This window comes from Halichoeres trimaculatus, unplaced genomic scaffold, assembly GCF_033239565.1.
Source record: "Halichoeres trimaculatus isolate MK-OKI-2021-1 unplaced genomic scaffold, fHalTri1.1 fHalTri1_scaffold_22, whole genome shotgun sequence".
Classification (NCBI taxonomy): domain Eukaryota; kingdom Metazoa; phylum Chordata; class Actinopteri; order Labriformes; family Labridae; genus Halichoeres; species Halichoeres trimaculatus.
The window spans coordinates 6,880,000-6,906,874 of NW_027437200.1; the positions used below are offsets into that span (position 1 = coordinate 6,880,000).

At 39.8% G+C, this 26,875-nt stretch overlaps 1 long non-coding RNA gene across 1 annotated transcript in view; it reads left to right on the forward strand.

Moving 5' to 3' along the window:
* Positions 1–26,875, forward strand: part of LOC141811031 (uncharacterized) — a 138,841-nt gene that overhangs the window by 78,883 nt on the left and 33,083 nt on the right. Inside the window, exon 2 of the long non-coding RNA XR_012600141.1 lies at positions 2,646–2,734. This is a non-coding gene — a long non-coding RNA (uncharacterized LOC141811031). The remainder of the gene's footprint in view (positions 1–2,645; positions 2,735–26,875) is intronic.

Consider the following 26,875-nt stretch of genomic DNA (forward strand, 5'->3'; position numbering starts at 1 on the left):
GATACCAAGATGTTTTCATCTGTTTATGTCTCAGCAAGAGCTCCGCCTGCCTCCTGGGGAGCACCCACCGATTTACAGCAAGAGCACCGCCATGGCAGATATGTATTTTTGAACGTTCATGTACCGCTTAATTTGTTTCTCTCCTCCATGCGGGATTGAAGTCCTGCTGAGAGATGACTGGCAGACAAGAAGGAGGAGAAAAAGTCTGTTTTCAGCACTTTATAGTTTCATGTAGAGCGGCATAATTCCCCTGCCACTGCAGACAAAATCGCTTTATAAACACACAGGGAAATAACAGCTGCTACAGGAGAGTGAGCCAAAGCTGAGCACTCCTGTCAGTAAACTCAACATCACATTTAACTCATTATCATTAAATCATCTGACTCTGACCTTTTGTTCTTTGGTGTCCTTAATAATTATAAGTTGGTTTAAAATGGGATTTTTTGAATCTCTTTTTACCCATAAGCCTAGTTTAGCTTGGCTTAGCTTCATATTAAAAACAGATTACAAACCCTTAAAGAGGTTAAAGATATTTATTGTCGGGACAATCAATTTATTTTAGGACTCTAGTCCTACACTCATGTCAGACTTAAGTCCTGCTTTTCAAGACTCGTGCTCGAGCTTTGAATGCATTAGGGCTTCAAAAGTACTGCAAATCACATAAGCATCAAGCCAAAAAAAACTATTTTGACAGCAGAGATAAACATGTTTATAACCTGATGCAAAAAGATGTTGCTTGGTCCGTATTGCCAACAGTAAGTCAAACTTGTTCCCAGTCAGGGTTGAACTCCGCCAGGGCTGCCCTTTGTCACCGATTCTGTTCATTACTTTTATGAACAGGATTTCTAGGCACAGTCAAGTGGCAGAGGGAGTCAGATTCCGGGGTCTCAGTATCCAGACCTCTAAGCACCTCTAAGTCTAAGGCCATGGTTCTCAGTCGGAAAAGGGTGGACTGCTCACTCCAGGTCAGGAGAGAGTCTTTGCCTCAAGTGGAGGAGTTCAAGTGTCTCAGAGTCTTGTTCACAAGTGAGTGCAAAATGGAGCGAGAGATTGACAGATGGATCAGGGTGGTGTCGGCAGTGATGCTGAAGAGAGAGCTGAGCCAGAAGGCAAGGCTCTCAGTTTAACAGTCAATCTATGTTCCAACCCTCACCCATGGTCACGAGCTATGGGTAGTGACTGAAAGAACAAGATGGCAGATAGAAACTGCTGAAATGAGTTTCCCCTGCAGGGTGTCTGAGCTCGGCCTCAGGAATAGGGTTCAGAGCTCGGACATCTAGGAGAGGCTCGGAGTAGAGCCGCTGCTCCTCCGCATCGAGAAGAGCCAGATGAGGTGGTTCGAGCATCTGGTGAGGATGCCTCCCTTGGAAGGTGTTTAGGCATGTCCAACTCAGAGGAGACCCAGAGGTAGACCCAGGACAGGGTAGAGCGATTATATCTCCCAACTGGCCTTTGAACACCTTGGTATCCCCTCAAAGGGGGTAGTGGAAGTGGCCAGAGACAGGGGTCATTGGTCTTCTCCGATGGCACTGCTGCCCCCATGACCCAGACCCGAATAAGCGGTGGAAAATGAAATGAATCTGTTTCAGAAACACATAGGTGATGTCAGGGAGACTACGTCCATTTATTATACAGCCTATGGTTGCAGGTAATAAGCAGCCATCCTATTACGGTGGAAAAACATAAAGCTTTCTCAGGTCATGCGTACACACAGATGATGATGATCAACTCTCAGGATATGTAAACACATACTCTTTAGAAACTGTGTAATAATAATAATACATTTTATTTGTAAGCACTTTTCATCAAAATGATCTCAAAGTGAAACAGTAAAGAAAGATTAAAAACAAAACAAGATTACAAACAAGTTAAACGCTTTCAGAGAGTTATTGCATAATATTGATATTGTACTTATCAATGCTGGGATAATGAGAGGGTCCTTGGATAAATATCACACCTGAAAGGGGTCTGTGTTCTAACAAAGTTTGAGAACCCCTGATCTTACCAATACAGTTATTGTTATGAAGAGGCCAGCTCCTGACCGGCCTGGCTCCCCTTGCTGTCTGTATGTCTTCTGAATGCTGAGGTTATTCATCTTTGTCTCAGAACTGTGTCAGCTTTGAATTCACTCTTGAAAAATAATCGTTGTGTTCCAAAGCACACCGCCTCTTCCTGGGTGACAGATGGTGGTGTGTCAGGTGCTGTGCTCCTTACCACCTCGAGACAAGAGGCACCAGTATTGACATATTCGTGTTGCTCTGGTGTTGAATGATCCAGTGACACCTCTGCATGATGAACAAAAGCAGATACTGGGACTCAAGATGCTCTTGAGAGAAAAATCCTCTTCATGCTCTTAGCTGTCCGTTCCTCACCGTCAGAGCGGAGCTGTTTGTTGTGAAGTTGTGAAACAGGCTGGTATATTGTACAGGATCCTTACCTTCATTAATCATACATGCCTTTGAGTAAATTCACAGCTCTGCAGATTTAATAACAGACATGCTGGCAGGCCCAGGCAGTCTGTGTGCCTCATATATACCAGTGTAAGAGATCATTATGGAGATTCTCAGAGGGAGGTGAACTTTAATAACAGCTCAAAATAAATCAAGAGGTGATATGAAAATTGACAGACGTTTCTCCCCCTACAGATTCCAGGTGGAGAGTGGAATTGAAACAACAGCTAGCATCAGAGCATCTCAAGCAATATTGCTTCTTTGGGGAGATTCTGATTATGCAGGTAAGAATATTATGTGCCACTGCTTTGGGTAATCGTGTCTTGCTGCAGCCGTGCTACTATTGCAATAAATCACAGTTTATGATAATGACTCAGGAGGAAATCATCGACACCTATGCATCCAGAACACAGCGTGCAGCGTTCATGCATATTCAGCACAGGCGCCTCTGTTTGTTCCACACTTTGCTCATCAGAGGATCTCACAGAGACATGTGTGATTATGTGAAAAGATGTAAATCTGCAGCAGATGACAATGACCTTTAAGAGCAAATCTGAGATGACCTTAGCGTAAGAACAAAACTGTGAGCAAATGCTGGAACAGTGTCAAAGGGTCATTTTATCGACAGGGGCTGTAAGATTTCACTGTCATGTTTAACATGTGGAGCATCAGGAGCTCCTCCTCCTGCACTGAGCATACAAACACACACAAATGCAACACGGAAGCGTTTATATTATTTTTATATTACAAAAGATGTCAGTGTGATTGATGCATTTCAGTTCGTGAGCTGACAAACGATAGCTCAAACCATTTCTATTCAAAGAGACGCAATGCAAAATCTGAAACCATGCAAATTCAAAATCATATGCAAAAAACACAAACAAATGCAAATCAGAGATGTGTTATGTTGCATATGTAAAAACAAGCTGCAGAATTCCAGGGGTTGGGTTTTTGACTTTGCATCATTTCTGTATTTCCAGTACAGTGTCTGAGATTTCCACCAGGTTATTTATATTAGTGGCATGTTCTGTTGGACTTTCACGTGTTTTTTAATTACTTACCCTGCTGCTTGCTTCTGTTATGTGGGTCTTGTGCTGCTTATTTCTCCCCTCATGAAGACGTGCTTCATAGAATCTCCCTTTTGACAGTCTGTTATTTAAACATGCTCAGGGTCTTGAGTCATGGATTGAAGAATCTTTTTTTTTAAGCCTTTATCCCAAATTTAATTTTGCAAATTCATCCCACTTAAAATATTTTAAGGCAGCTACATTATGTTTAGAATTCAAGCTCATTTCGCAGCCTGTCGTGTTGTACCAGAGCACAAACCAGTTCTAGACGTGGTTGACAGTTCCACCTCCACATTTGTCAAATTTTGCTTTGAGACTAATAATTTAGGATGTTACAACCAAAATGTAAAAGTTGTGAAACAGTAGATAAATGCATTTTTCTTAAAAGTCATAATCTGGGAGTCTTTCTTTCTGATGAATTAGGTCTAATCAGTCAGGACTTCCTTTGTCCTGCACCAACCAACATTACATCAGTAACTCTTTTCTGGTGTTGTTGCGTTACAGTATTTTATGACTGCACAAATTCTAAAACCAAAGGAAAACACTCAGAAGGTCAGGGTGAGTACAAAGCTATAAGAAGAGGGGTTGTGCTGTCGCATATGTCTAAACACTGGCAAGTAACTATGCTGGATGTTCATACAGTTTTTCAAGCTATAACATGTAGTGATGCCTTGACTTGCCAGTTTATTTTGTATTTGATGGAGCTGGGAACTTAGATTGCTTGTATGTCAAATCAGTTTTCCCCATTGAAATGAAATGAAGGGCCATAAATCTCTACTATACCAAAAAAACACTGCAGTGTTTGTTGTTGCATGTCTTTAAATTTAAATACCCCGCCTCTTGTCCAATGACAGCTGGGATAGGCTCCAGCCACCCTCGACCCTGGACAGGATAAGCAGTTTGGATCAAAATCATGCTCCAGAACTACTGTGGGTGAGAGCAGTGTGCTCTTTGGTAGAGAGCGCAGCATGGATATGAGTAGAAGACGTTAGATGACAGAGACATAGCGAGATGCTGCAAGTCAGAGAAGTTCAGGCAGCTTAGCTCCAACTGAGGATGTGGCACAGAAGTTCAGTGAGAAAGAGCGGCATGATCTTGAGAAAAGACCACAGAGATCATGGAGAGGATCAAAGGATGGCACCATCAAAAAAAGTATGATTTGAGAGTCCACTCTTCTTAGGTTGTTTTGGTGTTTACATAGTGTTAGGGACGATAGAAGACAATAGTTATCCTAGTGTTTCTCCTTTTTCATATTTCTATTTCTTTTCTATATATGAAATATTTTTTTCGGACTGGTTTCATAACAGAAATAAGGTGTTTGGATAAGTAATGAAGAGTTACTAGCGCTCTGAGTCTTTGAATGCATCATTCCTGGAGCAGGGGCTTGGTTCCCTTTGAGACGTCAAGGTAATCTTGAGAAGTGGCTCCAGCCATGAAAAGGCAGGAATTGATGCACTGGACTGGACTACAATACCAAGACACAGCAGACTCGGAGGAGCTGTGCGTATGTGTTAGGGTTAGCTTTCCGGGTTTATGGGTCTTCCTAAAACTTTATCTAACCCGTAACAATCATTAGAGAATAATGTTATCTGGGTCTTGAAAGATCGTTCAAGATGTGCTGAAAATGGATGGCAGCCAATGAGTTAATCGCATTAATTTTTATAACACATTAATTTGCGGTATAATAAATTAATCTAATTAATGCGTGTAATGTACTGTAATAAAATGGTTATATTAAGTATAATGATCAGTGTTCACCTTGGAGATCAGACGACTTGAAGATGCTAGGAGAGGTGGAGGAGAAAGACTGCCACACCAAGGTCTGTTCATAGCTCTGCACCAACAGACCTCCGGAGGGCTGGCCAATCAGAGAGAAGGGGGTATGTGGAGTGTTAGGGCCTTAAAGAGACAGAAGACAGAGGCTGAAATAAGATTTTTATGAACAATTTTTTTCTACAAATCATGTAAAGCTACAATGGGGTGGGGTGGGGGGTGGTATACAGCCTTAAAAAGCACTATACCCCCTCTTGAAGTGTATAACTAATAGTTTTTACCACAGTTACTTAAACAATTCTTCTTAAAACAGGTAAAATAAACACCACCATCAAAAACAGGTCTACCCTTTAAGCAAACCTCATGATACAAACGAGACACCGATGAATGTCGGTCAGTGAATGAAAAATGAAATTCTTGGATCAATTTGAGTTCTTCTTTCTGTACGTGCCATCACAGTCAGTCAGATTTTAAAACAGATTTAAAAGCCTTGAAACACTGACTTATAGGGGCAGTTAGTGTGTGTGTGTGTGTGTGTGTGTGTGTGTGTGTGTGTGTGTGTGTGTGTGTGTGTGTGTGTGTGTGTGTGTGTGTGTGTGTGTGTGTGTGTGTGTGGAGACTGTTTGTTGTACCCACAGAATCCTTTGACCATGACCACTCCTGAGTGTCTGTTGAGCCTGAATCAGAAGAGACTCATTACAATTGTATGTTTGTATCACTTGGTTTAAAACTTGTCTCCTCTCGCACGTTTTGATTACCTCACAGGATCCCTATTGTGTAACGACAAAGAGTTCTGGGAGGAATATACTTTGAAATGGTGACTTGAAACAAGGTTCATTTCCACCCTGGAAAAGTTTTAATTATGAGATTAGTGGAATACTCAGATAACCTGCTGCACGGTTTTCTTTTTTCCTTTCTTTCACAATGAATACAGAGATGTTCTGAACACAGGGCTGCAGAGAGGGCTGCTTTGCATCTGGATTTCATTTTTGAAATTAGTTTCTGAACCAGAAAACCATTTAAATGCTCACTTTGTCTGGAGTTTTCTATTTGAAATGACACACTTACCATATTAATATTTATTTATTCACACCAGCTAACTTCTACCTGCAGGGGTTGGAGGAACAGTGATGTGACATCAGTGAGATTAGTAAATCAAGCTGCTTCCTGCCGCAGCACAAAAACAAACCACTCAACTGAAGGCCGAGGTTTTCTCTCTTCTTGCCTGCCGCGCTTCAGCCTCGATCATGGATGAAATGTAAAGCAGGTGAGAGGGCCACTGTGAATGTGTGCTCTCTGTTTTTTGTCCTTCCACATCCTCGGGCCTCATTACGAACACACAATCAGAATAAAAGCATCGAAGAAACAGGATGAAAGGTCTCTCAGAGGAGTCAGAGAGAGCCAGTCATTTTCACTTTCATCCTCTACTTGTTACAAATTATTGATTCCTCTTTTTGGCACTTCTCTGAAAGAATGTTTGCCGAGTTTCAATCGATCACACACACAGGGTCATTGAAGTGTCACTCATAAAATAAGACTTCCCCTTCAACAAGAAAGTACAGCTAATAAAAAAGCGTCCTGACCTGTCATGCTCTCTTATCATCACAGACTTACAATAGGGTTTGGAAAGAAGAAAGAAATATAGTTTCAGTTTGACTCCCTCTGGGGATTTGATAGAAGACCTGACAATCTGTGACAAACTTCCAGGACCGTCCCTGAAGGTGTCAGGGTGAGCATTAAGCAGGCAGACTGATGGACCCTATTTTAGTCTCAGGGAGCTGATAAGGCTGAGATTCTGAATCACACATTTACAGTCACGCTTATTGAAAGGCAGGGTCACTTCACTCAGACGAGCTCTTCAGATGGAGATGGGGGAGCTCAGAGAAAAGAAATGAATTACCAACGGCCCGCCTTTGTCTCTACTCGACTAGAATTTCAAGGACTTTTTCCACTGATCTTATTCAAGAACTAGACTCTTAATAAAATCTGTCACAGCGTTGTGCTGCTGTGAACTAACATGCTTGTCTCGTAAGTGTTTAACATTCGAAAGAGGCAGAAAGACTTGATTTACCGTGGCAATTTCATTCTTTTCTTATTGCTTACTATTGCATCTCTTCTTTCTGCTCTGACAAATATGTCTGCTATAAAGGAATTGTTTTCACTGCAACGTCCCAAAGGAAACAAAGTTTGTATTGGACGAAAAACTGCAGGAATCAATCAGGAAGCAGAAACAAAGGAAACTGTGAAAAAGCTGTTTTTGTTCTGTCCAAACCACTGATCGGTTCCTGTTGACATTTTCACTAATAACTGTGAATATTTAACCAAGAAATACTGAGAGTTCAGTCGTCTTTGTTAATGTGCTGTCTCCAGTTCGGTTTCTGCATCCTCTATTACTCACGAGTAGAACTTCAGGCCAGTTTCTGCAGCTTTGTACGCTCACTTTCAGGCGAGGAATTTTTTTTCGGAGATGAAAAACATCACTAAAAACAGTACTTTATTTATATTATATTATACATTTATATTTTTTATATGACCACCTGCTGTATTTGCCATATCACCCCACTGAGCAAAACTTCCTACACAAAGCAATTCAAAGTGCTTTACAGCTAAAACAAAATTGCATTGGACAAAATAAAATCATTGCATAAAATCATAACCTTAAAAAAAAAAAAATGATTAATTTAATATACTTTCAGGTGTTTTATGCTAAGCTAAACAGAACTGTTTCAGTCTGGATTTGAACATTGTCAGAGTTGAGGCCTGCCTCACGTCTTCTAGAGGACTGTTCCAGATTTTAGGGGCATAAAATATAGATAGATAGATAGATAGATAGATAGATAGATAGATAGATAGATAGATAGATAGATAGATAGATAGATAGATAGATAGATAGATAGATAGATATTATCATTCAAGAGTCTAATATCCTCTTTGCTCTACCTCTTGACATATTTTACTAACCCCCGAAAAAAACACAAGAATGGCAGCTGTCAATCATCGTTAAAAGTGATGTAAAGCCTCGCTTTAACCTCTTATTACTGATAAAAATATAACTTTTCAGATTAAAGAAGACCTGGATACAAGACAGCCAAATGATATCTTCAAATCACCATAACAAACAGATGTGAGAAACATTTCTACGAGGTGTACTAATGTTATAAAGTTCGACCTCAGCCCATCTGGAATGACTGGGAAGATGGATTTTTCTTTTTACCTACACTGCAGCAAGCCATCAGGGGGAGCACTTTTTGTGGTGACCTTACATTGAGCCAAGCATGATTTTTTTTTTATTATTATTATTTATTTGTTTTAAATGGTTGAAACATCTTGATGCAGCCAAGTCCTCATAAAATACACTGTACTGCAGCTGTCTTACATCAGCTCTCTCCCCTCATAGTTTGTACCTTCTCTGTGCATCTCTATTATCCTCTGTTCTGTAGGCACCTCCAGCAGTTTGGACTTTCCCACCATGAAAAAAACCCACAACCCTTTAAAAAGGCATGAGAGGGGAAAAAAAAACATCTGGAAGAAAATACAAGAGAAAGCATGTGTCTGGTAATTTGTCAACTGTAGATCCAAATACTTTCAAGAAATATTCAATGACCACTCCACGTTATGGCCTCATACTAGAGCTTTTTGGTGCAATATCTCCAAGATTCTCTTTGACCAGTTCAGCACAGATATTAAAAAACAGGTATATCCAGAGTCAACAAGTCTTATTATTATAGAGTAAGACCTGAAGCTATGTAAGCAGAGCTAGAATGAGTTTACAGTGTTAGTCTGAAACACAGACTTTCATTTTCTCTGTTTTAACCTTAAATTGAAGCAACCAGCTACAAGATGAATCATGGGCTCTAGCAGGAATATATGCATGAAAAAAAGCACAAAGGTACATATATTGTGGTTTACATAACATGTTTAATAAGGGCTGAATTACTCATCTCATAAAGCAGTCAGTTTCCTCCAGCTAACAGCTTGGTTCAGTGAGTAAAGGCTTCTTAATCTCCTGATTTTAAGGAGTTAGACCATGACCTCGTCGCTTTTCTCCAACTCGTTTTATACTTCAAATCAATGCAGGCATGCCACTCAACCTTATATTTTTCATTCAAAGAGCTCAACACTTATTTGTGCAAACACATACCAAAGGTAACCAAGGTTAAAGGTTTCATCGTCCTGATGAGAGAAATCCCAGCGCTGACAGCAGCAAATACCAGCGCCGTAGAGGCCGCGGACACCAACCACGAGTACAGAAGCAGAGAAACCTCAGTGAACTTTCCCCACACTCAACCAGCTTGTGATTGATTTTCTACACAGATCTCTTAACGGGTGTTGCTCTCCTATCTGTAGCAGTAATGAATTTCATTATAAGGCCCCTGGAACACACAGAGGGAGAGATGGAGATGCTGGCCGATGGCAGGGGAAAAAGAGAGGAGGAGGAGGAGAGATAAAGAAAGACAGGAGGAAGGAAGGCAGGGCTGTCATTCAGGGTCTGTCTGTCAATAGTGACAACACATTCCCCCGCCGGCTGGAGACGGAAATAACAGCCAACCGCAGAGCAATTATGAACGCTGCCTACTGCTTTTAGGCAACCTAGATACTCCTCAGAGTGCCTCAGTGTCTTACAGTTCTGGAAGTATGTATTGTAACATGCATGTAAATTTAGTCGTTCCACCCTATTTCCTTCCTTGGCATGTCATAACCCATGTGCCCAGTAACCGCAGTGACCAAAGACATCCTGAGGCGGTGGATGCATCCAGGCAGTGAGTCAGGACGCACAATTGGATGACTCACTGCCTTCTTCTCGGGGCTAAAAAAGCCCTTTCATCATTATCTCTCACTCTAACTGTCTGTCTCTCTCTTCCCAAACACCCTTTCCTCTTGTCCTCCTCCTCTTCATTTTGAGCTTATCTACACCTTGGCGTTTCCCAGGTAAATAAAAGCCATTTGGGTTCTTTTTCCTCCTCACAGCACCCCCTGAGGAGAGTGTTGTCGCCTGACACCGCAGAGAGGCGTCAGGGCATTCTGCTGACTTATTTTCATATCTTCTTGTCCCTGTTTGGTTGCTAAGAAAGTGAATTGCAGCCCTATCATTTTGCTTCATTAGTATTCATGGAGCGCTGGGTCAGGTACCCCAGGAGTGATTGGCGCTCATGAATAAGCCAAATGCCACCAGAGAACTTGCAGAAAAATGGTTACTTCAGTTTTGCTCAAGATTTAAATCTCAAGTGGACGGTAGCCACAGTGTGGGGCTTGTTATACACAGGAATGATTCAAAAGGTTGCACTTATTCATTCTGTATCAGTATTGAAATCCATCGGCAGATTTTACTGCACTTCCTCTCGCGCTGTGATTATTTATGCACCTCCATTTCTGCCAGAACAAAATTGATTTGACTCCGTTCTCATCATGTTGTCCCCAGAAATGATTTCCCAGATGAGGCATAATGTCATACAAAAATATTAGGTTAACACTTAACATGGACTCTGGAGGAATTTTATTTTGAAATAGCTGCTCAATAAATTGGCTGCCTTTTCATCCAGTAAATCAAATGTTGTCAGGCTACATGACCACTTACAATGAGACTGAATCAGTCTTTATCAAGGCTTCATCAGTGTCACCAAGCTTTTCATATAATGTAGGAATTATACATACGCTCCTGACATAGTAGACTCATTTACAGTTGTTTGGATTGTTTAAGGGCGCAAAGGGAGCCTGACGCATTCTCAAAAAACCATCTTTTGAGTTTGTGCAGGGATGGGGGTGTGTTAAAGGAATTCACATGAAGACAAGCAGAATATACTAGTCAAACAGATTCTTTTAGTGCTGTCATCAGAAATATGTGGAGGTATCTCTCTCTCAATTTAGATGAGCAGTGAACATTGTGCTCTGAATCAAAAACTGTTTCATGAGTGTCGAGGAGCAGGGCCGTAGGTCTCATGGAAAGAGTGACCCTGTTCACTGGAAGACTTTCAGCTAAAGGCATCAACGAGTGGATGTTATGGTTTTAACAGCTTGTTAAACATGGAAATAGTCCCCATGAATGTGTCAAAGTTTAGTTTACTACCAATATGTCAAAATGCATTAATCCTGTTTGGTGATAAACTCAAGGCCTTTACATGAGACTCATTTAGCTTAAAAGTAACTGGTGAACAGGGTCACTCTGAACTACCAGGTTTTTAACTTTAAATGAATAATACTAACTGCCCAGTCATCTCTGTGTGTTGGTAATGATAAAGTTGGCTCTGATTATGTTACAGAGGCATAAACTAGACTTTAAATGGAGTTTCACATGACTCTGATAAGCAGTTGCAATTCACTGTTGGGGCATTGTACTCTTGCTTGCCTATAGAGGGATTATAAGTCGTAACAATGTGCACGTATCTCATCCGCAGAAGCAGCATTTGGCTCCATTCATTCAGACGAGTTAGCGTTTTTTAAACACTAAATTCAACCTGTAAGAAGCATCAAAATGTATGTTTTTCTGTGGACAGCTGTCAAAAACAATACTACAAAATACAGGCAACTTCTGTCAAGTTTCGACCGTTACAGCGCAACCGGTGTATCACCATGCTAACTGGTGACTTTCAGCCAACAGTAGCAGTGATTAACAGAAGTGCAACAATAACTGCTGATACTCAATATACAGATTTGACTTTGCCAATTTAATGAAAAAGTTGGTTTTGGGGCTGAGGTTCTGACCAAACATGGACTCAGTATGGGCAGTAAGTAATGAGTGAACCTATCAGTGGTGTGCAGTCAGGCTAACAAGAAAAAAAAAAAAAAAAAAAAAAATATATATATATATATATATATATATATATATATATATATATATATATATATATATATATATATATATATATATATATATATATATTATAAAAATGTTTTTTTTTTTCAGTTGTTCATATACAATTTTTCATAATTAAAAAATAAAAAAGGAAGTTGCTTATTTGTCAATAAGAGGGAGGCTAACAGAGGGGACGGACAGCGTTTCGCTTCTCTGCCTCCGCAGGTTGTAATACCGCACCCTCTTTGAAGTCTCGCGATAGTTTGTTAGTGCAGACGTTTGATAGAGTATACCGGAGGTGCCTGGCCTGTGTTCTTGTGTCGTTGAGATACGGGTTATTTTTGTTCGTATTTTGCTCTTCTCCTTTGATGTAAATCCTGTAGAAATGCAGGTGAACGTATGTTTCGAGTTTTAATTGGCATTTCGTCTTGTTAACTCCGGGACTTCAGTCTGTCTCTGAACCGTAGATGGGAAAGCTGATTAACATTTATTTACTTGGCTCGTTGCTGGTAACCGGTGTCTAGGAGTCCGGGCCAAAGTGAGGGAATAGACTAAAGAGGAGGAAAAAAGGTGCACCTTCTACACAACCCCACATTTATTGAGGAAACAAAGACCCATACACACCATGCATGCACTCAGACCGTCTCTCCTGCTATGTCACACGTGCGCACACACACACACACAAACACACACACAGCACAGACTGTCCCAGGGTTAAAGGGGCAGGGCTGGCCAGTGTGTATTAGCAAATGTGAGCAGTGCACCGTATATATAACACACACACATATAGAAATTTCAACTTTAGCTGGCTGCCTGCCTCCCTCGTCATGGACCTCACATTACTGGAACCTATAAATTATGATTAACTGAAACAGATTTTATAACCAAATAAATTAGGGAATATTGTGAAAGGATGTTTACATCCTGGTGTGTCACAGTCTGATAAGTGTCCACAGATAATGCAGTCATGAGCATCAAGTGAGAGTTGTGTTTCCTCCTCTGCTTTCATGTGTCCATACCACTCTGCAGTCCTCAATCAAAATGCAAGAGGGCGTCTGTATGATTGTCAGATCGCCTTATTCAGGTCCTGCTGGGTTTCTTTGTGGTGTGTTGTTGTGGTGACTAATTTGTCCAGATTTTAGTCACTGTTTGGGTACTTGAGTGAGGTGTTATTCATGCGCTTCTTAAAGAATGTCCAATCCAGAATTGTGGTAGCATCGTTTCTTCAATTTATTCATCCACAGAAAACATAAACCGACAACTTGTTTCATTTCTATGTGAGAATCGTGAGAACTAGCAGTAAACACTGTGTGCACTTCCTGTTTCCCTAACCACTACTTCACCTGTGCTCTTCTTATATTACACACCTGCCAGTTTACCTGGTACTCATACTTAAGTTCTTCATTTGAAAACACCCCAATAATGTCTTCTTCCCACTAATTGATACTATTTGTCTGAGTAGCAATTGACTCATCCTGAACCTGACATCAGTAAAATAGGACAGTAGGACAGTGTAAGGACAATGTCAGAGGATGTGTTCCACTTTGCTTTGGAAAGTCCACTTCAGTGCTTTGCTTTTTCCTTTGCTCTGCACTTTGTTGATTCTATAAGACTCAGGAAGTGTCTTGTAATTTTTTCTTTTGGTTGTGGAGGAAAGTCAGACTATTTTCACTTCATAACAAAGACGAGGGCATCAAAAATTAGTGGATAGTTTTGTGACAAGTTCAACTTCTGCACCATTAAGTATTCCTTGTATCTTGGAGCAAGTTCCTGGTGTAAATTTTGGGAATAAAGTTTCTATTCTTTTGTGTTAAACTCAAGATATACCATCACCTTCTACCTCTCTGCAGCTAGTACAGACATTCTTCTGAATTTTATAGTCGGTCAGCGTCTCATTTTCCCTCCTCGACCATAACAAATCCAACAATCTATCTTCCCTTTGTCCTGTTTTTAATCCATCTACTTCATTGCTGCCGCTATCTCCTGTTCACACTTAGTCACTCTAATCCCTTCACTCTGCCCTCGCCTTTTGCTTTCCAGAGCTACTTTTCCATTTCTCTTTTTATTCTGCTCTTGTGCTTTTAGTCTGTTTTTTGACCTTCTGTTCTACATTTTCCGTCTCTATTTTTCCTTTGCTCTTCTACTCAAGCTGCACTTCCTTACACAGATCCCAGTCTCACCCTTCCTTTTTTTTATCACTCCTCTCTGGTATATTCATTACTCCTACACTGCTGCTGTTCTTTAATCGGGCACTTCTCAACCCTTCATCTCCCACAACCTCCGCTCACTTCCTGAATGACCTTTCTCCTTCCATAGAAGGCTGCTGCTCCACCCTTTGACCTCAGTTTACTATATATGCATATACTGTACGCATATATCATTGCATTATGCACACTCTCCACTCTGCATGTTTAATCCCTTGGCACAGTTTGCCCACGGTATCCTCTGTTAAAAGCCTGACATCACAAATGCTGACTCGTCCTCTCAACTATAACACTACAAACAAACACCCCCTCGCTCTGTCCTGCTCCGTCTATCACTAGTCCCTCTTTCAGGCGTACATCCGCGCGCATGTTGACGGCCTGTCGCCTGGCTGACGTGCTTGCATAGAGGTGACACTGCGTCTGTCACTCTGACAGCTGGCATTTCACAGCGATCCACTAACTACGGTACTCTTAACGCAAACAGGACAGAGATAGAAATAGATAGGATAGGATAGGATAGGATAGAGAGAAGCGGGAGGAGGGGGGTGGGGTTGTGTAAAGCAAAAGATCAGCAAAACAATAAAATAAAACAGGGCGACAGATGGACAGTTTTGCTTTAATTTTCCTGCCCTTATCGTCCCCTTGTCCCTGAAGATAAAGGTAAACGGCATAATCTCATTCTGCTCAGAGCACGCCAACACGCAGCGGTTTTGAAGGACATGTTGCATTGTTAAATAACGGGATGACTTTCTAAAGGGAATGCTAATGGACTAGCTTTGCTAATAAAACCATATGGTCACTTACAATACCCATCTGCAATTTTTGGTGATATAAAACATACTTGAAGTGTAATAGGACAATGATACCGTGGATGTGCAGTTTGATAGGGTTGTTGTTCATAGACAAAACAAGGACAAAATGAAAATTATCATATGAAAGTATCTGGAGTTGAGACGAGCAGTGATTGGTCTTGACAGAAAATGAGACCAGCAATCACTGTTACAAGGAACAGCCTAAGCACATGGAGGACATGCCTACACCTCTGTGCCTTTCATTCAGTAGTATTTTTCAACTTTCTACCTTTTTTCTGTATTTTGCTCAACACAGTTTAGAAGTGAGATCAGGATTAAAGAGGAAAGAGACCCATGTTAATAATCACTGCTTTTGTCCTTACTTTGGAAGTTTTCCAGCACACTTCTGTCACACCATTGACATCATAATTGTAGCTCAACAACTCCTGGCAAAAATCTTGGAATCAGCAGTCTTGGAGGATGTTCGTTCAGTTGTTGAACTCTGTAGAAAAGAAGCAGAGCACAGACATGCCACAAAGCTAAAGTCATTTACAGTTTCATTTACAGTTCTACAGTTTCATTAAGCAGACGCTAAATCAGAGGTTTTTGGTATAAGTTTTGGCATATATTTTATCTTATTTTATTTTTTTAAGTTCAAAGTTGTTGTTTTTTTAGTCAGGGTTATAAGTCACGTTTTTTAGTTTAGATTTTTTGTTGAGGTTTTTATAAGAGGTTTAAAGTTAAGTTTTTCCGTTTTTTAAGTCAAGAATTTTTGGTGTAGGATTTTTTTGTTCAGGATTTCTTTAATACATTAGGAGTTTTGATTTTTCAAGTTTTAAGAATTGTTTGATAGATAATCTTTTAAGTCATAATCAACAAGCCAACAAGCCACAACTAATTGCTGAAACAGTATATTTCAAACTTCAACAACATTCAGTAGTAGTGCTAAAAAAATTTAACAGCTGAGTCTTAGACCTACCCACTTATTCTGCCCCTTTGAGCAAGGAGGAAAAGGGTCAGATTAAGTGCACAAGTGTTCCCTGAACAGATGAGTTTTCAGAAATCTCTTAAAAGTAGAAGTAGAAGTAGGAGAAGAGTCTGGCTAGTGATTTGGAGCCAGGCTGGGCTGGGAGCACCAGGTGTCTTTCACCAGCAGAGGGTAGTGGTGAGAAGGAGTGTAGACCTGGTAAAGAAAAAGTAAAGAAATAAATTTATTGAGCAACTCAAGAAACCTAACTGGTGGTTTAGTCAGCGTCAGTGAGGTGAGGGTGTTGGGTGCAGTGAAATGTGAACAGATTATTAAGACTATGTGTAAAGGAAACAAAATCTAAACTTAGCATTACCAAACCAAACCAAACCAAAGGTGGGTGCCTGGCAGGCACCAGCCTTCCAGGAAGGGAGAGAGAGCTCCCATGTGGGACTCAAACATTTTTTAAAAGCTCCCACCAGGTGGATCCAATCCCCAGATGAGAGGGAAGGAGCAGGCAAACCAGGAAGACCTGGAAAAAAGAAAACAGAGGCAGTCAGGCCAGACAGCAGACCCTGATCCCAAGGCCTGTGGCCGTCACAATTGTTACTGACTACCACATGCTTTTCTTGATTTACTTTAGTGTTTCTTAAAACCAGAAAGCTGCCACATCCTAAACTTTTGTTTTGTGGCATTTCTGTGATTTGCTTGTTTGCTACAAAATCAAACAACTCAATAAACATCCCCCAAGACTGGTGGGTCCATATTCTTTTCCAGAAGTTGCAGCATTGGTAAAAATCTGGTTGAGTAAGTTCACAAAGCATTTCTTCTAGTTCTCTAACATGACTGCTGTTGGAGAAAACACAGATAACGAGTCAGACGACATAAACCAGCTCCATCTATTGGTAACTCTGTTTACTGTCAGCCATGCTAACTTTATAGCCCCTGGGATCTCAGGATAAGTCTGTTGTTTAGAGTGTTTACCACTTTGATCTGTCTGAAATATTTCAGCAACAGATGGACACTGCCTCAGGGACCACAACCATGAAGTGAGTTCAACACAAATACTAAAACTTCTTCAACTTGTCTGGTTTTACTTGCCCTGAACAGAACAATTGCACCAACAGTGGGTATCAGCTCAGTCGACTCTGAGTTCCCATAGGTGACATTTACATTAAACTAGCAGCATATGAATGATATGAAAACATAGAAGAGTAACAGCAGAACAGCATGTTTTACAAATACTGAGTAAAGTGTGATAAGGGACAAACCAGAGGAAGTTAAACACCAAACAATCTGGGCTGAAGGCTGCAGCTGTTAAATGTAGGGAGGTAAAAAGGGCAGCTGGCAAAAAAGTCTCACACTGTGATAATGTGCAAATGAAGGCCCATAATATCACCATGCTATCATTACTGCATGAGTAGATCTAAGTAGAACTGCATCACTGATGAATATGTTATCTAAATGTTTCCTCATGCCCTGTAGAATTAAGCTGAAATGCACAACTTTAAAACTGTAATTCAAGGCAGCAAGTAGGCATATTCTCATAAATCCTATTACAGCTTCAAGGTCAACGCTTTTGTGTGTCCATCAGTCCATATTGCAGGATGAGATCAGTACAAAAGCAAAGTAATAATCAATGTAAACATCGTCCCCAGTGATTCTTGTTGAAACAATTTCTTATAGAATTTATCAGGGTCAATTTCTTCTCTTGGACACAGCCTGTTCCCAAATGTTCATGAATGTACATGGAACCCTGAAAAAAATACCATAGGCATAATAGGCCGTCTTTTGCTTGTACAAACATTTCTAAATTAATGCTAAAGAAACATTCATTTGTTGTTGTTTTGCACTGAAGGTTACTGCTTTTGTGAGGAGCAGACAACAACTAAAATGAATGTGGTGTTTGGAATAATGAAATAATGTAAAAACAGGTATCTTTTGAATAACCAGTGAGAGCAATTCAGCGATAAAATCAGGCTAAAACAATGATGATGATGGTGCGAACAGGTTTATTTTTGGTGCATAAAAACTGTCTTTAAATCTCACCAGTAAAAAACCCACATACAACTGTAATATAATAAAAAAGACTTAAAATGTCCTTGGTTAAAAGTGGATTAAACAGGCTGATAAAAGACAGATAAAACCGAAGGCGTTGAGTCCAACACTTGAAACATCAGCGTTAAAAGTCACCTAAAAGATGAGCAAGATGTCCTCTTCGTCTGCAGGCTTTCCCTCGGAGGCACGTTCAATCACTGCTCCCTCGGCCACACCAGTACAGCCAATACAGGAGAAGGCTGACAGTATGTGGCAATTAAGACCCTTAGACGCTAACTGCTAACAATCCCCACCCAGAGTGTTACTGTGTTGTGAGGGATACTCACAACGCTGGCAGAGCTCCTCACTCTGCTGCTGCGTGTACTCCCCACCATAACACTCCTCCACAGGTGGTGGCTAGCTGTAGCATCCCTGCTTGGTCTCGGCTCCTTGTGCTGTGCCTTGCCTCCTCCCTCGGTCTCTGCCTCATTTGGTTTCGGCTGCGTTGGTGCCTCCGTCTCTCGTGCTTGTTCCTCGTCCTCTGCTGCCCCTGTTTTTCGATTGGGAGGGCTACTCGTTTTGTTCACCATTGGTCCACCAGGTTATCTGTCAAAGCCCACAAACTCTACTGGTACATCCAGTTTGTAATCAGTGTATCAAGGCATATAGTTAAATCATCATTAAAACATGCCTAAATTAAAGCATACCTATATATATATATATATATATATATATATATATATATATAAGTTACTCTTACCATTTTTGTATTTGATATATTCTCAATACCAAGTTTTTCACTGTATACTTTGTTTGCTGCTGTAACAATGAAAACTCCTCGTAGTTCGGTAAATAAAGATCTATCTTATCTTATGAAATACTCAAAAGTAAAAATTATATTGACGCAATAGTCAATTTGATGAGATGAGATGAATACCATTAAATCAATAAAACATAAAATCTGAAATTAAATGCATTTAAAAAAAGAAAAAAAAATACAAAGAGAGAACACTTCAGCACTTAATGATAAATAAAGGAAAAATACACAAAAACTGTTGTCCTCTGATAGTCTGAATTCGACCTTTTCACTTAAAGAATAATAATTTAAAAAAAAGAAATCAGAGGAGGAATGGCAGACTGGTTTTAGACATCATGTTTGTTACCAGGCTTCCTTGTAGCATCTTCAACCACCACACAAGCAGCTCCAAACAGCAGAGGCCACTTTTTGATCTCACAGTAACTCACCCAGAGTCTGGTTATCCTTCCCGCTGCGGTGCTCAGTCACTGATCACTCACATCTGCTCCTGCCAACACTCCTGCCATCCATCAGCTCATCAGCCCCATGGTATCTGAACCCCAACTCATCATTCCTCCACTGGCAGATTACTACCTCATAGTTTGTGGTGGCTGTGCTCAGACCCCAGTCTCCAGATTTGTTACACCCACAAATAATCTCATACCTTCAGTTTTTTACCTCTTCTGTGCCCTGTGTTCCGGTTCATCTTCTTGAAACTGTATCAACTCCAGCAACAAATATGTAAATGTCACATATGTAAATTCAAACTGCTGTATAATTCTGTTAAGCATCTCCATGAGGTAAAATGAGCCCTCATGCGATGGCCACCTTGAGAAGCTCTAAAATAGAGAAGCTTTCAGCTAGAAGCTAAAATATATCCAGGAATTGGCAATTCTGTCTACAGATAGTTTATGAAATAGAAAAGCTTGAAGTCTCAAAAGAAATGGAGCAATTTCAGAACTTAGGAAGTAAAAGCCATAACAGAAATGGAGACCATATATAGCACTAGAGTATGAAACGAGAGGAGTGATCGAGAAAAGCATCAGAAGATTGGGGAAAGGTATAAGTGAGCAAATGGAGAACTCTATCAACTCATATAGCTTTGAAAATGGGTGAAAATGTTAAAATGAACTGAGGAAAAAAAAATGGTCTGCTGCAAGGATCCTTTCAGTATGTTAAGAAATCATTCCACATTTGAAAGAAAAGTGCTAGACTGGCAGCAAATAAAGGAGATTGCAGCAGCATGCAACATGCACACTGGAAAGTGTGGGAGGTTCAGATACTCTCTGATGATGCAGAGCACAAAATTCAGTTTAGCACACAGTCTTTGGGAAAATATGCAAAGAGCAATAAAACCTCATAAATGTTGCCTTCTCCATGATCCGGTGCTGTCATCAGGAAGGTTAACAGAATTGCTGCAGGTGTTGAGAGATTTGTGAGGCTCGTAAAAAGTGGAGGACAATATCCAGAAACAGTTTAAAATGCTACAGGAAGAGTCACACACTTTTACCAGTCACGATAATCTACCAGCACCCTGGAAAATCTCTAATACTCCTTTACATATTCCATAAAATACAGAACCACCCATACTCTCACTGATCCAGCCAAGATCCTGCTGTGTTACAGACCTGGAAGATGCATTTGGCTCCATACAGCCTGTCGGTGGGAAGATTTTTGTGTGGGTACCAAATGCCACCAAAAAGCCATATTAAAGCACATTTTCGAGACAAAATGTGCAACATTGGATTGGTACCCACCAAAGCATGACAGGGCCTGAAAATTGATATCCTGGCAGGGTGCACGATTTACTCTGTAGCATTCAAATGACAATGGAGGTAATCAGTGGGCCATCAAAGTGGCTTTTTTGCAGCAAAAAGGACACTTTCTTCGGAAATAAGCATCCTGTTCCACAACACAGACGTCAGTGTGTGAGTTTAGAGGGACAGAAAGTTTCTTTTATTATTTCCCGCTGAGGTGTCTGGTTGTTGGACCTAAATTACATTTTATACCCTTTTCTTCTCTAACATTGCCTTCATGTTTGTTTTTAGCTCAATTCATTTCCTCCCAAGGTGCTATTGTCAGCCAGATGGTTTATTTTCAACTTTAACTGCTCTGCCAGATTTTTGGTCATTGAGATATGCATACAATACACAGATAGAAGACCACAAGGCACTTTGGAGACAATATGTAGCTTTTTTCAAGGGAAATAGGATTTATCTTGGACTCCTCCATCATCATCAATCATAATTAGGCATGCAGAAGAGGAATTGCTGCAGTTTTTGTCACTGTTCCCTTTGTCTCTTAGGAACAACTTGAAGCACTTCTTTAAACCACTTGATCTGTCATTTGGCAAAGCTAGTGCCAGGATACTGCAGGGAGTTACTGCATGGACCTACGTCTTCTACCACTCAAAAAATGAAAGAGTAGCTACACCACCTGGTCTTGTTTTTTAAATATTCCGCTTAGCACTAAGGGAACAGTTGTGTTAGTGCTGCCGTACTAGTAGCAGCAACCGGTTACTGACACTCTCCTGGGTGCTCGTCTTAGCAGTAGGGCCTTCAATCAGACCTAGCATGTAGCAGGTCTTAGCTGACCGAACAGTAAGTTTAGATTAATCTCAACTTTATGGCACTATTGATCCCTTTTTATGACCGTAATCTCCAGGGATGGGAATCAGTCTTTGTTGAGGACCCCAAATCAAACCAAACTGTGGTCCCTATGACAAAAATGTGGTTCAAACATGGGTGTATGGATGCATCCATACTGCCAAGTTTGGTACATGTGCCCAAACTTTATAATTTATTCAGTTAGTAAAAAAAAAAAAAAAAAAAAAAAGTGATCCATTGTAAATAATCCTGTCTAAAACAGACATGATAGGACTAGTAAACTAACTGAACTTTGGGATAAAAGGTCCTTATTATTTTTTCATTATTGTTGGGGACAGAAAAAAAAAAGCAAAACAAGTTCTGTATAAATAAAATGGTTTTATTCTGCTATAATGAATAAATAAGTTGATAAATAAAATTAAAAAAAAACAGATTAAAAAAAAAATTAATCCAAAGTATCAATAATGTATGGATTCTTGAGAAAAAGTTGCCAAATCAAAACAGTGAAAAAAAAAATAAAGAAAAAAAAATAAAGAAAAACATTGCAGTCCTGAAAAAATCTGGAAATGTGAGACATTATTTCTTAGTAATTTTGCATGATAAAGCCATGCACTTACAATAGCAAGGTCCATAACACTCAATACAAGATCCAGGATGTATTTCTGCAGGGAGTAGCTCTAGAAAATGCTGACACCCATTTATAAAACCTGTATGAATACATATTGTTGCTGTCTGTTAAAAAAGAAAAAAGAAAAAGAAAAAGCATCCAAATTATTTTTTAAGTGATTGTAAAAGAAACTGTTTTTCTCATAAATTGACTTCTAAAATAAACACAAAATTCTGTAGTTCAACATATACAAGACCCAAAGTAAAAACATTATGACTGAATATCTCATATGAACTTGTGTGTGTTATTGCAAGCATTAACAGACATGTAGACTTAATGGTGTGTTTGAATGATGGTTATTACAGATCCTGTGGTTTATGACCCATTCTGTTACTAAATGATTGATACCATTCTACAATTTTACACAGCACATTTCACTAAAACTATGCATTTTCTTCAGATTTCGCCCTGAAATCATCATAATTGAAAGGCAGTGGTCTGACTCTGACAGACACACTCCAGCCTGTCCTTCACAGCTCGAGGGAATCACAGCAATTCTGTGTGAGAATGGACTACTGGATACTTTATTGCAAAAAATAAAATAAATAAATAAGAATGATACACTGTTTAAATTCTCCTCCTTCTAGGGAGAGAGCAGGATGGGTGTTACATTTAAATTATGTAACAAAATGTCTTTCCACTGATCATTCAGGTTCCCCTTGATGACTGGGAAAAGACTGGGAGAGACTGTGGAGACACTTGTTGTACTGTAGAAAGTCAAATTTGTCAAAAAAAAAAAAAACAGATTAGAAATATAGACACATAAAAAAACAAGTGGAAGAAAAATATATGGTGGCTGTCACCTCACCATTTGTATTCATAGTTTTCATATCTGTTGACTTTGAATGTCTCTAGATGAATTTGGGGGGAGCTTATTTTACTTCTTCATTTATAATGTATACAAGTATCAAAAGCTTGGGTTAGCAAAATTAATGAAACAATAAATAAATAAAATTAAGACCCTTACCTGTTATTTACAGTGGAATAACATTGGTGCGCTTTATTTAAAGGATGGGTGAAATTTGCTTCACATTAAAAAACTCCATGTATTAATCCTGTCCAAATTATTTGAAGCTGTTTTCATGATTATATCCATTTCAATGCAGTTCCTCCATCTCTTGTAGTCTTAGTGTCATTGTCATACTTTCCTCTTTTGTCCATCAGTGATAATGTCCATTAATGTGCAGAGCTCTGAAATGTATACCATGTGCTGTGAAATCTAACAGGTGGGCAGCACTTGAGAAGTCTGGAGGCAGACTGGATTGAAGTGTCAAAAGGGAGATGTAGCACTTTAACCCTATCAGAGGAGATGATGACAGTCACTTGGATTTGTCCAATTTCCCAAACAGAGCTGCTGGATCTGATAAAAACACCAGGAGTGGCAAGCTTTGGCTGTTGAGGTTCAAGATGTGCTACAGCATCCTACAGCCTGCTTTTCTGAGATAATGCTGATGTCTAGGAAAATCTGTCAACGTGAGAAGAGAAGTTAGCAGCTTCAGCTCGGGTGGCTGGTATATTGACGTCTTCAGGGGCAGGCCAGAATATGACCATCACATCCTGAGGATCAATAAATGTCACATATTAAACATCTTTAATCTGCTTTAGGAAACAAGTTACTTCTCTGTTGATTGTTAGTCAGAGCCCTATGAAGTCTGTATAACAGCTGAATTTATGTGGGCATTGAAGACAACTGTGCAATTGTTACAAAGAGATTTTAATTTTTTATGGGAAAGTTTCTCAACCTAACTGTAGCTGTGTTTTGAGATGGAAATAAAAACACAAGTGTTTATGAATCTTTACCGTTATCCTTGCAGTGTCAGGACACTTCTGCATTCTGCAAAGTGAATTACAGGACAAGCTTTTTTCTCAAGTTGTGAGTGAATCTAGTCGTAATGAAAACACCAGTAAAGCGCAATTGTACTTCATCGTAACTTCTGAATTATCTCTTTTATTTTGTGAAATAGTGTAACAGAAATGCAGCTAGAGTCTCCTTTGCTTCCTTGTGATACAACGTCATGCACTGATGGACAGAAATCAAAATTTCATGAGAAGTTGAGCAGTAGAATTCAGACAAATGTCAAACAGAAGTTTTTCAGAAATTAATTTCTGGATCTCCAGAAGTTAAAGTGTAAGAATATTGCTTTCCTCAAAACAATACATGTAAACTATCACCCTGTCTGGAAATGTGAGGTGAGCAGATGTTTCTTTCTTTTATTCAGACAAAAATAACCTTTAGCTTCAGCTCTGACATGTTGAAATAAAAAACAATTCCAGCTTTCTCTTCTTGCATATTTAAAATAAACATGAGGCACTTGTGCTCAAATGAAAGTCGTGCAGGAAGACACCTGTTCCATTTACTTCACATCCCAACTTGTTTTGCTTAACAATTAAGTCACTTAACCCACCACGTGGCCTCAAACCTGCCCTAACACCTGGAAAAGATGGGGATAGATGGGAACTGAGGCCAGGCACATCACTGGAATTTTACTAGGGCATCTTCTTTCACCTTTTTTTTTTATATAGAGCCAGCCCCACAAACCTCAGATATCTTTTTTCCCAACAAACCTGTTTCAGTGCTAGTTCAGAGCCAGTTTCTCAATCAGGCACCAGTTATTTGTGTTTTAACCAACAAAGAGCTGACACCTAGCCTGAAAAACTGACCAACTCCATCAGGGGCAGGAGGTTGGGTTATCACAGCCAAAATTAATCCACCCAAACTTTGTTTTGGCTAAAACCACCCTAAACTAAAAATGAATACGAAAAAAAGTGTTTCCATACATTTAGGGTTATGGAGATGTCTTTCAATGTCACTATGTGTTTGTTATTTTTTCATCTCAGGCAAACATTTTATTTAAAAAAAAAAAAAAAAAAAAAAAAAAAAAACTTGTGAGACAGAGTAAAGTAGTCATTTCTTTTTTAGTTACTTTTGGGCTTTGATCAGATAGGAGAGGACTGTGGGTTGAGCAGGAAACAGAGCGAGAGTGGGGAGTGACATGGGGGGGAAAGAGGACACGGACTGGATTCGAACCCAGGCCACAGCGCCAGGGCCAACTTCATGGAGCACAACACAGACCACTCTGCCATCTGCTCTCCAATTGTTGATTTTTCAGTGTTTATCTCAATGTACCAGCATGGAAAGCAGTGTTCCTCTAAATGTAACTGTGAATTTATCTGAACTTCATCCTGATCTGTTTAGGACAGACTGTGGTACTGATCAGTGCCATGCTTGCTTGGCTGACCTGATCCTCCTCTTCCAGTCAGGACAGAGAATTTTTTTAAAAAGCCTGATAGCATACAGGTCCTCCTCTTTGGTCCACAGATGAAATCTGACTTGTGGCGTAGAGGTGAAGGGAACGAATCCCACCTCTACCCTACAAAGCCTTACTTTCCTTCCTGCTTACCATCCTCCCTGATCTGCTTCTGCTGCCATCTCTGCATATCTGAGCTGAGTCCTTCCAGGGAAATAAACTTTGCACTGATTGATCGATCATAGCACCATGTCAGGCCTCAGATCAGCACAGTTTTGATCTGGACCCAGGAGTAAAGTGTATTTTCAATCACAAATGAGTCACAACTTTTTGAGTGATAGGGCGCCCCGACAACAGAAGCTGGTGTCTGTGTTTTGTTTCTTCCTCCCTGCCCTTCAGACTGCCTGAATCCCCCCCCCCCTGCCTGAAACAAACTGAGTCAAGAGGCTCAAAAAAGGAGACAGATTCTCCTCTTGTAACCTTAAAGTAAAATCGTTCTTTGTCTGTAAATCCGCAGAGGCTGCTGCTCTTCAGGCTTACTATGCAGCTCTTGTATTTATTTCAAAGTAACATCTGCTGTTTCTGAAGACACAAAATACTTCGCTTAATGTGCACCAGAGTGTGCACAACAGAATGAAGGAGAAGTTTCTGTTAAAAAGGGGTTGTAGCTGACATCTGTTAGACTTGAGTGAATATGAATATGTGATAACAGAAGCTTTGTCTCAGACTCAGCAGAGAATAGGAAGGGAGTGTTTGATTGACCTGCTAAAGAAAGCAGAAACTTTTAACCAGTGAAACAAGTCTGTTAGCATTCACAAAGCCTAGAAAGTGTCAAAATATAAAGCTGTAAGCATCCTTTTGACAGCAGTTCTAGATATTGTTATCTGGTGCTGGGGTTCCTCAACTTTCCTTAATATCCCAGCTCCAACAAAAGGAATTCTGAAACACATCAAACATTTTTGCTACGTATGGGTTTATTAAATTCACTTGTGTTTCTGTTTATATTTTTCATTTAATGATATTTTAAGACCCCTATTAGTGTTTTGTGACCCTCCAGGGGGTCCTAACCCCTACTTTGAGAACCCTTGAGCATTTATATTGTTTTGACTATGCATTAAAGTCAAATAAAGCATGGAAATCAACTCAGGGAGGGTTAGGTAGATAGAGGGTTCACTAACAATTATGAAAGTGGGTTAGGGTTATTTATATAAGCATTGTTCAGCATCAATAACAAGGTTAACATGTTTAAAAAAAAAAAAAAAGAGGAAAACTGACTTCTTTTCTTAGCTTGCCTAAGATACAGGTTGGTTCTGTAATACCTGTGTTACTGAGACAACTATGGAAGTCAAAATGCCTCAATTTTTGGCCTGATTACATCTTTTAGTGTTAAAGTATTTTTCAGATTTAAGACTTTTTTTAATTCTTACTTTTTTTAACTGATTAATCCCCTTGGGGAAAATTCTGTTTTTGCACTCAGAC